The sequence below is a fragment of the Sciurus carolinensis genome, chromosome 14 (genome assembly GCF_902686445.1).
Source record: "Sciurus carolinensis chromosome 14, mSciCar1.2, whole genome shotgun sequence".
Classification (NCBI taxonomy): domain Eukaryota; kingdom Metazoa; phylum Chordata; class Mammalia; order Rodentia; family Sciuridae; genus Sciurus; species Sciurus carolinensis.
In genome coordinates this window covers 6,339,113-6,348,767 of record NC_062226.1, presented here as the reverse complement: position 1 = coordinate 6,348,767, position 9,655 = coordinate 6,339,113, and the positions used below count along the sequence as shown (strand labels likewise).

Here is a 9,655-nt window from a genome sequence, read left to right as displayed (position 1 = left end):
CGGAGTGCGGGGCAGCCGGAAGTCTCCCTGGGTCTGAGGGCCACCCAGGGCTGGCCTGAGCGGGGCACGGCCAGGCCAGGTGGGACAGCTGCTCAGTGCAGCGACTCTACTTTCCTGAGCTGAAAAATGAGGACGCGGGATGTGTGTGAAGGTTCCTCTGACTTGTCCGTGTAATGAAGGGGAAGCGCCGCCACGCTGGGAACGCCGGGGCTCGTGGTTAAGTAGCGCCCAAGTCGCCCGACCAGGCTTTTCTGGAAAGTAATGATTTAATTGAACTAATATTTAGGGGACACCTGAGCCATCCTTGCCCTTGTGGGAACAAAACAGCCATAATCCCGCCCTCCCCAGGGCCCACATGGGGACATGAATGTTCACAACCCACTACTGTGAGCTCCTGTGACCAATGTGTTTGGGGTCACAGGGCTTTAAGAGCCAGGGACTTCCACATGGACAAAGGGGGTAGGGGTGTCAAAATAGATTTCCCTGAAGAAGTAATGTTTAAGGTGATACAGAAGCCATTTTGGAGGTGACATTGCAGGGGTGGCAGCAGGGAACACATTCCCCGCACGGGGAATAACATGTGCAAAGGGCCTGTGGCTGGCGGGTGTGCTGGGTGCTTGCCGGATAGGAGGGCAATGGACTGGAATGTGGCAAATGAGGGGAAGAGGAGGTTGGGGATGGTCAGTGGGGGTCAGTCCCCATTGTCCAGCAGCATGTGAGAGTGTGGTAGACTGCTTCCTGCGGGCAGTGGGGAGCCACAGATGGTTCAAGGTAGACAGAGACAACCTGGTGGTGTTGAAGGCAACGAGGATCAATAGATCGTCATGGGAGGTATTTAGCCGGTGCTCACGGGGGCCAAGCACCATTCCAGCCGTTCACATGTTGAGGGAAAGGCTGGGAGCGAAGCGACTTTTCCAAGGTCACACAGCTGGTAAACAGCAGCCCAGGGACTCGGTGGTCCGACTCTGGGCTCTCATCCTGCATGTCCTGCACACAAAGTTGCCCCATCTGTTGTGGCAGCCAAGGGGCCGGGACGACAGCGCCTCCTGCCTCCTCCACACTGTGTCCCAGCCCTGGGTGGGGACTGCAGATCACAGGACCCGGCAGAGCTGGAAAGGCCCAGCCCAGTTCCCGCTCAGGCCCCGCAGGGGAAGCAGGGTTGCGACATCGCAGGCTGAGGTTCTGGGGAAGCTGGAAGGCCAGCCTGTCCTCGGGCTCAGGCCCCGCTGGCCACTCTGGAGTAGAGGACCTTAAGCCAGGGCTACGCCACCCCAGGAGTGGGCAGCAGCTGCCTGCCGCTTCCTCCAGTAGCAGGTCCTGGGGACTGCAGGCCTCTCAAGTCCCTGGTGGCATTTGAAACCTCCTTGCACCTTCCTTTATTTTTAAGGAAATGCAAATGCATAAACCCAGCGGGTTTGCTGGGTGCTGGGTGCTGGGTGCTGGGGTGTGGCTGAGGGGTGAGCGCTCGCCTAGCATGTGGGAGGCCCGGGATTCCAGCCCCAGCACCAGAGAGGAAGGAACAAAGAAACAGAGCCAAGAAATCCCAGCCTGAGATGTCGCCCCAGCCCCATCTCCTCTGAAGAAGCCCAGGAGGACCGAGGACAGGCTGCCGGCACGCGCGGCCGCCCGGAAAACGCCATGGTGGTCTTTCAAAAATTAAAAGTAGGGTGACCTTCTGAGCCAGACCCCAGCGCACTGGAGGCGGGGCCTCGGAGGGAGAGGCGCTGGCCAAGACCAGGAACAACTCGCACGTCCCCAGCGCAGGGACAGAGGAACAAAACCTGCGCACCACAGAACCTGTTCACTCGTGACGCAGGGGCCCTAACACCCCCTGCGGCATGCAGGAGGACATTATGCAACGTGAGAGGAGCCAGCCACAAAACGACCAGAACTGTCTGCGTCCACTTTTGCCAGGGACCTAGAGGATGCAGTCACAGAGAGAGAAAGGTGGCCTCCGGTAGGGAGGAGAAAGCCTGGCTAGTTGTCTGGGGACAGCTCTGCAAGGTGAGCAGTTCTGTGGACGGGTGGTGTGGCGGTGGCCCCACAACGGGAATGTACTTGATGCCACCATTACGCAGGTAACAGTGGTTAAGATGAGCCGGGGCTCGGAGCAGCACCCGCCATGATCCCAGGGACTCAGGAGGCTGAGGCAGGAGGATCGCAAGTTGGAGGCCAGCCTTGGCAACCTGTTGCAAAATAAAATTTAAAAGATTAAGGGTGGAGTTCAGAGGTAGAGCACTCCTGGATTCGTCCTCCGGTACTGAAGAAAAAATAAAAGAAAAAGAAAAAGTTAAGATGATATGTTTCATGTTATATGTATTTTTCTACAATTGAAAAAAAAAATGACTCCCAGTTCTCTCAAGTTCCTACAGTGAGCCTTCTTTCAAGTTGCATTTGTAGGGAGTGAAATGCCAGGTGGCAAGTGACATTAGAGCAGTTAGGGGTCACAGATGCTGGTATTTCCAGTCATGGGACCTGCCTTTCTGAGCCTCAGTTTCCCATGGTGGAATGGGGACGATGATGGAGCCGTCCTCCTGGGGCCACTGTGACAGGCCGTGCTGCCTCCACGGTGCTCTGCTAGCAGCCTTGAGTCCTGGCAGATATTTTTTGGTCCTTTGGGACCTGGGAACATGAGCGATTCAGGCCCGAGACACAGGGGCGCCAGGAGACCTGTCCAAGGTCTCGGCATTCCCTGAACTGAGCCAGGAGTCCCCTCAGGACCAGGGCCAGGCCTCAGCAGTGCCTGGGGACGCACCTGTATCTGTCAGCAATGCCACATGGTGTTCCAGTAACAAATAGGCCCTGCGCCAAGGTGCCCGGATCAACAAACGTCTGCTTTGCACCCAACAGAGGCTTCTGGGAGCCTGGGGGATTCTCCAGGGCAGCTGCCCTCCATGGGAAGACTCAGGGATCCAGGCCGCCTCCTCCTCCAGGGGCCTCCCCCTCCTGAGCATCGAGCAGGACAAACGGCATCATGTCCCTTCATCCCACAATGCACTGAGAGCACTTACCACATGGCCTCACACCACTGGACAGGTGGCAGGTCCCAGGAAGAAGCAGAATTGGTTGTGGTGAGCTCCAGAAGTTTCCGCCCACAGCACTAGGTGTCCCTTTTGAAATACAAACAAGAGCTTCCTATTCTTTTCTGCCCTTGAAGCCGGGGAAAGGGCTGGAAGGGTCCCAGGCTGTGTCTTCAGGGGCAGGGAACCAGCCTCTCTGGGCGGATGGGGGTCTGGCCACCTCCAGGCTGCTGCTCTCTGGGCAGCCTGCTCTGTCACTGTGTGGACATCCCGAGGTGCAAACACCTTTGGCCAAAGGACCAAGCAGAGTTGCTGGTGAGCCGGAAACTGGAGTTCCAGGGAGCAGGTGAGCTGTCCATCTCTCAGGGTGTTCAAACAGGACCCGGGGAGGAGCAGGGATGGCCGGTGGCTTCCCTGATGGCCTCACGACCCGCCTGCACATGTGCGAGGCGTGATTTCCCTCCCGTCTGCCTCATCTCCACGAGAGCATCTCAGCAGCAACACAGTTCCATCTCGTCCACTTAAAATTGTTCCTTCTTCTTTGGGCATCGGGACACCATGGTTTCTGAAAACACTGTGCATCCCTTACTGTAAAACAAATAAATAAATTTGAGTGATATTGAAAACTGTAAGGAAGAAAGTAAAAATCCACCGGGCACGGTGGCCCACCCTGCAGCTCTGGAGGCTGAGGCAGGAGGACCGTGAGTTCAGTCAGCCTCACCAACTTAGGGAGGCCCTAAGCAACTCAGCGAGACCCTGTCTTAAATAAAAAGGGTTGGAGATGTGGCTCAGTGGTTTAGTGCCCCCGGGTTCCATCCCTGGTACCACAAAAGAGAAAGTAAAAAGCGCCAGGTGCCCCAGCAGGAGGAGGAGCTGGAGGATGCCTGCAAGCTGGCCAGTCCCCAGGTGCCGAGCATCCCGAGAAGGCAGGACGAACACTCTAGCTTCCTCGTGGGGGCGGGTGTGAGTCACTCACTGCAGTGGGTCTGAAGCTCTGCACGCCCCCCACCCCAGGGGGAAGCAAAAGTCCCCCTCCTTCAGGTTGCCAGCTTGGGGGCCGCTGCCCCAGCCCCAGGAACAGGGTTTGGGACCAACTGAGCAGCTCCATGGACAGGCCATAGGCCAGGCCAGAGGCCAGGCCAGAGCCGGCAGCCCGGGGCAGCGTGGCAGGGTGGCCCTAGAGCCTGAGGCAATGCAGGTGTTGGGGGGAGAGAGGGAAGGGCTAGAACTCCCGGGACCCAAGCAGCCCCGCTTTGACACCTGGAGGACAACAGCCATCAGGGGGTGACGGCCAGGGGCCCCGGCTGAGGGGCGAGGGCAGAGAAGCAGAGCACGGCAGCCCGACCGCCCCCAGTGATTCCCGGACACCGTCACCAGCATTCCTGAGTCTTCGTTGCCGCCCGAGAAACCCTGGGAACGGCTTGGCACTGAACGAGAGCAGGAAGAGGCAGGCACCCGTGAGCCGGGTGCCACACCACTTCAGGGAGCAGGTCATGCGCAGCTGGGACTGGAGAGTGACTGGTTTTGTCTCACGCTGGCTGTGAGACTTTGGGCAAGTTGCTCGACATCTCTGAGCTCCACTCAGCTCATCCACTCTTGGGTACAGCCGCCCGGCTCGGTGGGCTGGTTTCAAGGACAGAACGCCCTCCCAGATCTCCTTTGGGTCTGTCTTGTTTGTCTGCTGCCCTTGGAGTGGCAGCTGGGGGAGCAAGTTGGACGAGGGGGGAGGCTTCCGGGAGCCGAGACTCCCCATCCTAAGCAGCTCCTGGTCATCCACAGCAGTGGGTTTCGCTCTTTTCCACACTTTCTCCTCCTTCTACCTGGCTCTTTTATCTTTCTTAAAATAAATCTCACCCCCGGGGATTGATACTGGATACAGCAAGAGAGGGCCGGAGCCCCCCAGCTGGCCTGTCCCCCCTGCCTGGCAACCTAGGATCTTGGAATCTGCTTGAAAACCACTATGTCAGGCCACCAGGGTGTCGCTGGACCCTGGACCTGCAGATAAAGAGCCAGAGGGGGGTTTTCCCAGGACAGGCAGGAGACAGGTGCACAGGCCTGAGGAGGCGCAGCTGGGGACTGCCCTCCTTCCAGGAGGGGCCCCAGGTCCTCTGGGGTCCCCCGTGGGAAGGTCCCACTAGGCCTGGCCAGCGCACACCCCTCAGCAGGGTTCAGTCCCTGGCCTGGGCAGATCCCCGTGGGCCTAGCGTCCTCATCTGTGGCCTGGGGCAGCAGCCAGGCCCATGGGAGCCGGAGTGTGGAGCCTGGGCAGAGCCGTTGGGTCCCAGGCCCTGCCCCTGGCCCTACTGGTGACAGGCCGCAGTGGCTGCTATGGGGAGCAGTAAGAAGGGTCCCGGGAGGTGGGACGGAAGAACCCTTGAGGGGAAGCACGGGTGGGGCTGAGGAAGACAGCAGGTCCGTCTGCACCCAGGCGGCCGCCCGGCCTCCTCACCGCGCAGCGGGGACCCGGGGCGCGGCCCCTCCATCTGCAGGTCCCCGAGCCCCACAGCCTGCTGGCTGCGATGCTGGACAGGAGGCTCCAGGGTTGGGGGCTGGCGCGGGGAGGGCGCGGCCCGCGGGGTGAGGAGGTCGAGCCTCCAGCGCCGCCTCTGTGGTGCCCGCCCGGCTGGGCGCTGGGGGGCTGGAGGGCGGAGCCCCGAAACGGCCCGACCCCCGACAGAGTCGCCCATGGGAGGGGGTGGGGCGGAGGCTGGAGGGGAGGCAGACGAGGCTCGGCCCCCACAGTGCCCGACTGCAGCGCGGCCGGTCCCGCCCCTGCCTCCCCAGCCAGCCTCCGGTCCTCCAGGAAGATTCCCGCGGCCCGGTTGGGGGTGCCAGACTGCCGCGGCGGCGCGCTGCCTTCCTCCTTAATCCGAGCCTCGCTGACTTACACGATTATTCTTGCTTAAGGCGGAGAAGAAACCCAGAGTGGCAGCCGGTCACCTCGGGGTGGCGGCCCCTCCTCGCCTGCCAACCTGAGGAGGAGAGGGCAGGGAAGGCGGAGGCTGGAGGCGGAGGCCGAACCGGGAGGGGGGAGGGGGAGGGGAGGGAGAGGCGGGGAGGGGTCTTGGGGGGCCGGGAGGGGGCGGGGAGCAGGGGGAGGGGGCCGCAGGAAGACCCCGCGCCCCTGCAGACAGGAGAGGAGACACACGGATGAGTGATTTACTGGGGAAGTGCAAAAACAATTTAGAAACTCTCCATTTATAAATATTTTCACAAGACCCCCTCCCCGACTCTGTCCCTGCTGGGGGTGGCCTTCCTGGGTGCAGACGCCCCCCACTCCCACCCGAGGCCGGCCCCTTCCTCCCTTTGGTCCAGGCCCTCCGCTGCTGTCCCGCCTCTCTCTCTGTCTTTGCACAGGGCCGTGGCCACCTCTGTCCTTGCCTCGCCTTCTGCCTGGCTGTCACTGCCCGGTGGAGCCATGTGTTTGTCCCTTTGTCCCCCTTCTCCACCCCCACTGGCCTGCAGTCTCCCCTCTGGTGTGTTCTGTCCACGGACCTATTTCCAGCCTAGACCAGGAAGATGCAGGAGCTGGGGGAGGGGAGGGAGGCTTTCCCTGGCAGTGGGCCCTGGGCCTGGGTGGCAGGCAGCTGGGTGAGGTTTCGGAGGCTCAGAGGCTGAGGACCAGTGGTGGGCTGGAGGTCTCCTGGGCTCGCTGGGAGGCAGCTGGCAGGCAGCTTGCTGATGAGTGAGTCGGGGCTGCGGCCCAGCAGTGGGGGCCAGACCCGCAGAGCAGGAGGTAGAGCCAGGCCAGCCTCCAGCCTAGGGTCTCCATCTCCAGGGGGTCCCACGGCCGGGCCCTCGTCTGGTTCACTTCACAGATGGAAAGGGCCGGGAGGGGTCACCTGGGGGACTGACCATTTAACAAGCTCACTTCCTCTGACATGCTTTTCCTGGGCTGGGACCCCGGACCTGCAGAGGTCTCCCCACCGGTGGTCCTGGGCTCCGGTGGGAGGGCCTGAGGCTGTGCCCTTGGTCTCTCTTCCTGACCTCCTCCCTCAGGGCTGGGCAGCAGGGTTGCTTGCCTAGACTAGATCCCTGCCCCGGCTCGGGCCCTTGTGTCAGGCCCAGAAAGCGTCGGAGGCGAGAGTGGCACCCACCCCAGGCTCCAGAGTGAGGGCTGAGGGTTGGTCCTGGACACTCGAGGACTCCATGTCAGGCAAGGCCCAGGGTGGGGAGCAGAGACCGGGGATCTAGTCCCTGGACGAGCTGTGTGACCTCAGGCACCTCAGCAAAAATAAGGGGCTCAGTTTCCTAATTCCCGAGTACCCTTCCTGGTGGCACGGCCTTGCTTCTTGCTCCACCAACCTTCCTCCGCACCAGTTCCTCTTAAAGCCACGCCTGGGCTCGGCCAGCTGAGCTCAGGGGGCTGCTCTCTGGGCACGCCTGGTCTTGGGGGAGAATGACCTACCTCCAGCGCTAGGCCACATGCTCATGGTGGTATCGCTAATAGTGACCACTGTCTGATCAGTGCCGGCCACGTGCCCTGCCCTGCTGTCCTGCTGGATCCGCACAATGACCCCACACGGTCGTCACCATTATTCTCTGTTTTATAGATGGAAAACTGAGGCCCCAGGAGTTAGCGCCCATCTCAGCTCAGGCGGCTGAGCCCAGGCAGACCCCAGCCTGGCACCTCCGCAGCTACCTCAGTGGTTGCTAAGAGATGTTCCAAGTGGGGACCCCCTATGCGTAGAGCCCCAGAGGCTCCTTCCACACAGTAAAGGAGGCCAAGGGGACTCAGGAGGGGGCTCAGGTGGGGCTCACACCACGTGCCCACTCCCCAGGTTCTATCCAGGGAGAGCCTCAGTGTCCAGCTCGCTCACAGGGAACAAGGACCTCTTACCTGTCGTGTCTGAAGAAAGGAGCTGCCATTCCCTGGCCATCTTCTAGGTGGGCAGGGCCTGCGCCCACCAGTTCTAGGCCCCAGTTCCTGTCACCTCCTCTGGGTCTCAGTGTCCCTTCTGTAAAATGGGATGCCGATAGTACCTGCCGCCTACAGTTCAGGGCGGTTAAGCAGGGTACCCGGAGTGCACTGGGAGGGGGTCCCCAGCAGGCCCAGCATAGTGGTGCCACCCACAGGGGCAGTGCACACCCCTGGATCCGGCTGCCATGTGAGTGGGCCAGTGGGCCTGGTTCATGGGCTGTGGCGTGCCCACAGGCACAGCAGCGTCCCTGTGCAGAGTGCTTGTGCCGGTGACACCGTGCAGGGTGCTGCTGCGGCCCTTTCCCAGCGGGCAGTGCTGCAGTTGGGTTTGTCCCCTCTCCCTCCCGCCCTGCTTCTGGTCCCTGGCCAGCTGCCACCCCTGTCCCAGGAGGCCACGCCCCCCACTTGGTGTCTCTGGGTAGAGGCAGGCAGGGGAGGGCGGCTTCCTGACCGCAAGAGTCCCAAAGCCACCACACCTGAACTGCATGCTGGGAGGAGATGGTGCGGGCTGCCTGAGACCTCCCAGGGAGCAGGCCAGGGCGTGGCCTCCAGGCCACCAGGAGGGCTCGGTGCTGTCCAGGGAGCTCTCTGCAGAGCCATGAGTGCCCGGCTCCCGCGGCCACCCAGGCACCTCTGTGGCCTGGCCACCTGCTCCTTCCCCTCCTCGCCTCCGCGCCCCCAGCAGCTCTTCCTGTGCAGAGCTCACACACCTGCCCACTCCTCCCATCCGGGACCCCCGCGGCCCCCTCCCCCTTCTGATGGAAAGCCACCCCAGCCTCTTCAAGGCTCCAGGATGCTCCCTGATGCCCTGCGCCCTCGAGGGCCTGTGGATGTTGTAGTGTCCCCCAACCCCGTCACCCCTTCCAAGTCAGCCCATCTGTGGCTCCTGCTCACCCCTGCAGCTCACCCCCTCCGCCACTCTGCTCCAGCCCATCTCAGCTAATTGCCAGTTCTCTGGGCCTTTGCACATGCTGTTCTGAGGCCTGGAATGTTCTCCTTGCCATCAGATCCACTGTGTGACCTCCAGGACTCAGCCTGGGCTTCCCCTCCTCTGGGCAGCTGCCCCGACCCCTCCTGAGCACTCCTGCAACAACCGTCCAGCCAAAGCCCTGTCACCATTGTCCCTCTACTTGTCTGTCTCCCCTGCTAGACTGTCTAGTTCCTCCCTTGGCTTGGCTCGTGCTTGGGTTTGGCTGGGAGGTGGGGTGGCCCCTGCTGGGTGGCAGGATGGTTCTGATCCCCAAAGGGACCATGCACCTCCCTTCCTGGGACCCCCGGTCTGTCCAGTCCGCCTTCCTCTCCAGAGGCAGTGCTGCAGAGGGCTCCCACCCCGGGGCCACACAGAGCGGGCGGCTCTGCAGTTGCGCCACTGTGGACTCGGCACCCGGTCTGCACGCTGGGGACTGCAGCAGGTGTGTCCTCAGGCCTTGGGAGGACTGGGGCGGGACGTCCAGGCTTGGCCGCTGCAGGGGCTCCATCAGCCTCACGGGCTGTCCTTCCTTCCGGGGACCCGTCCTGGCCTGTGGAGATGGCCGACCGGGTGTCTGGGAGCCCTCTGCCCCAAGCAGGCCACCGCTCCCCTCTTCACTCAGAAGGCCAGGGGGCTGCCCATTGCCCAGCCCGGAACTAAAACCAGCTCACGCGCAAAGCTCTCCATGGCCCATCTCTCTGGACCTTCTGGCGAGGACGCCCTGACCCGTGCCAGAGCCCTCGG

General features: G+C 62.0%; 1 long non-coding RNA gene across 2 annotated transcripts; it reads right to left on the bottom strand.

Moving 5' to 3' along the window:
- Positions 1 to 253: 253 nt before the first annotated feature.
- LOC124964524 (uncharacterized) lies at positions 254 to 8,207 on the bottom strand. 2 transcript variants are annotated; one of them, XR_007104988.1, is made up of 4 exons: positions 7,861 to 8,207; positions 5,909 to 5,992; positions 3,012 to 3,608; positions 254 to 2,186 (listed from the first exon to the last, which is right to left on the bottom strand). It is a non-coding gene; the product is annotated as an uncharacterized LOC124964524 (long non-coding RNA). The 2 variants fall into 2 exon arrangements; XR_007104989.1 differs by lacking the exon at positions 5,909 to 5,992.
- Between the last annotated feature and the right edge of the window lie 1,448 nt (positions 8,208 to 9,655).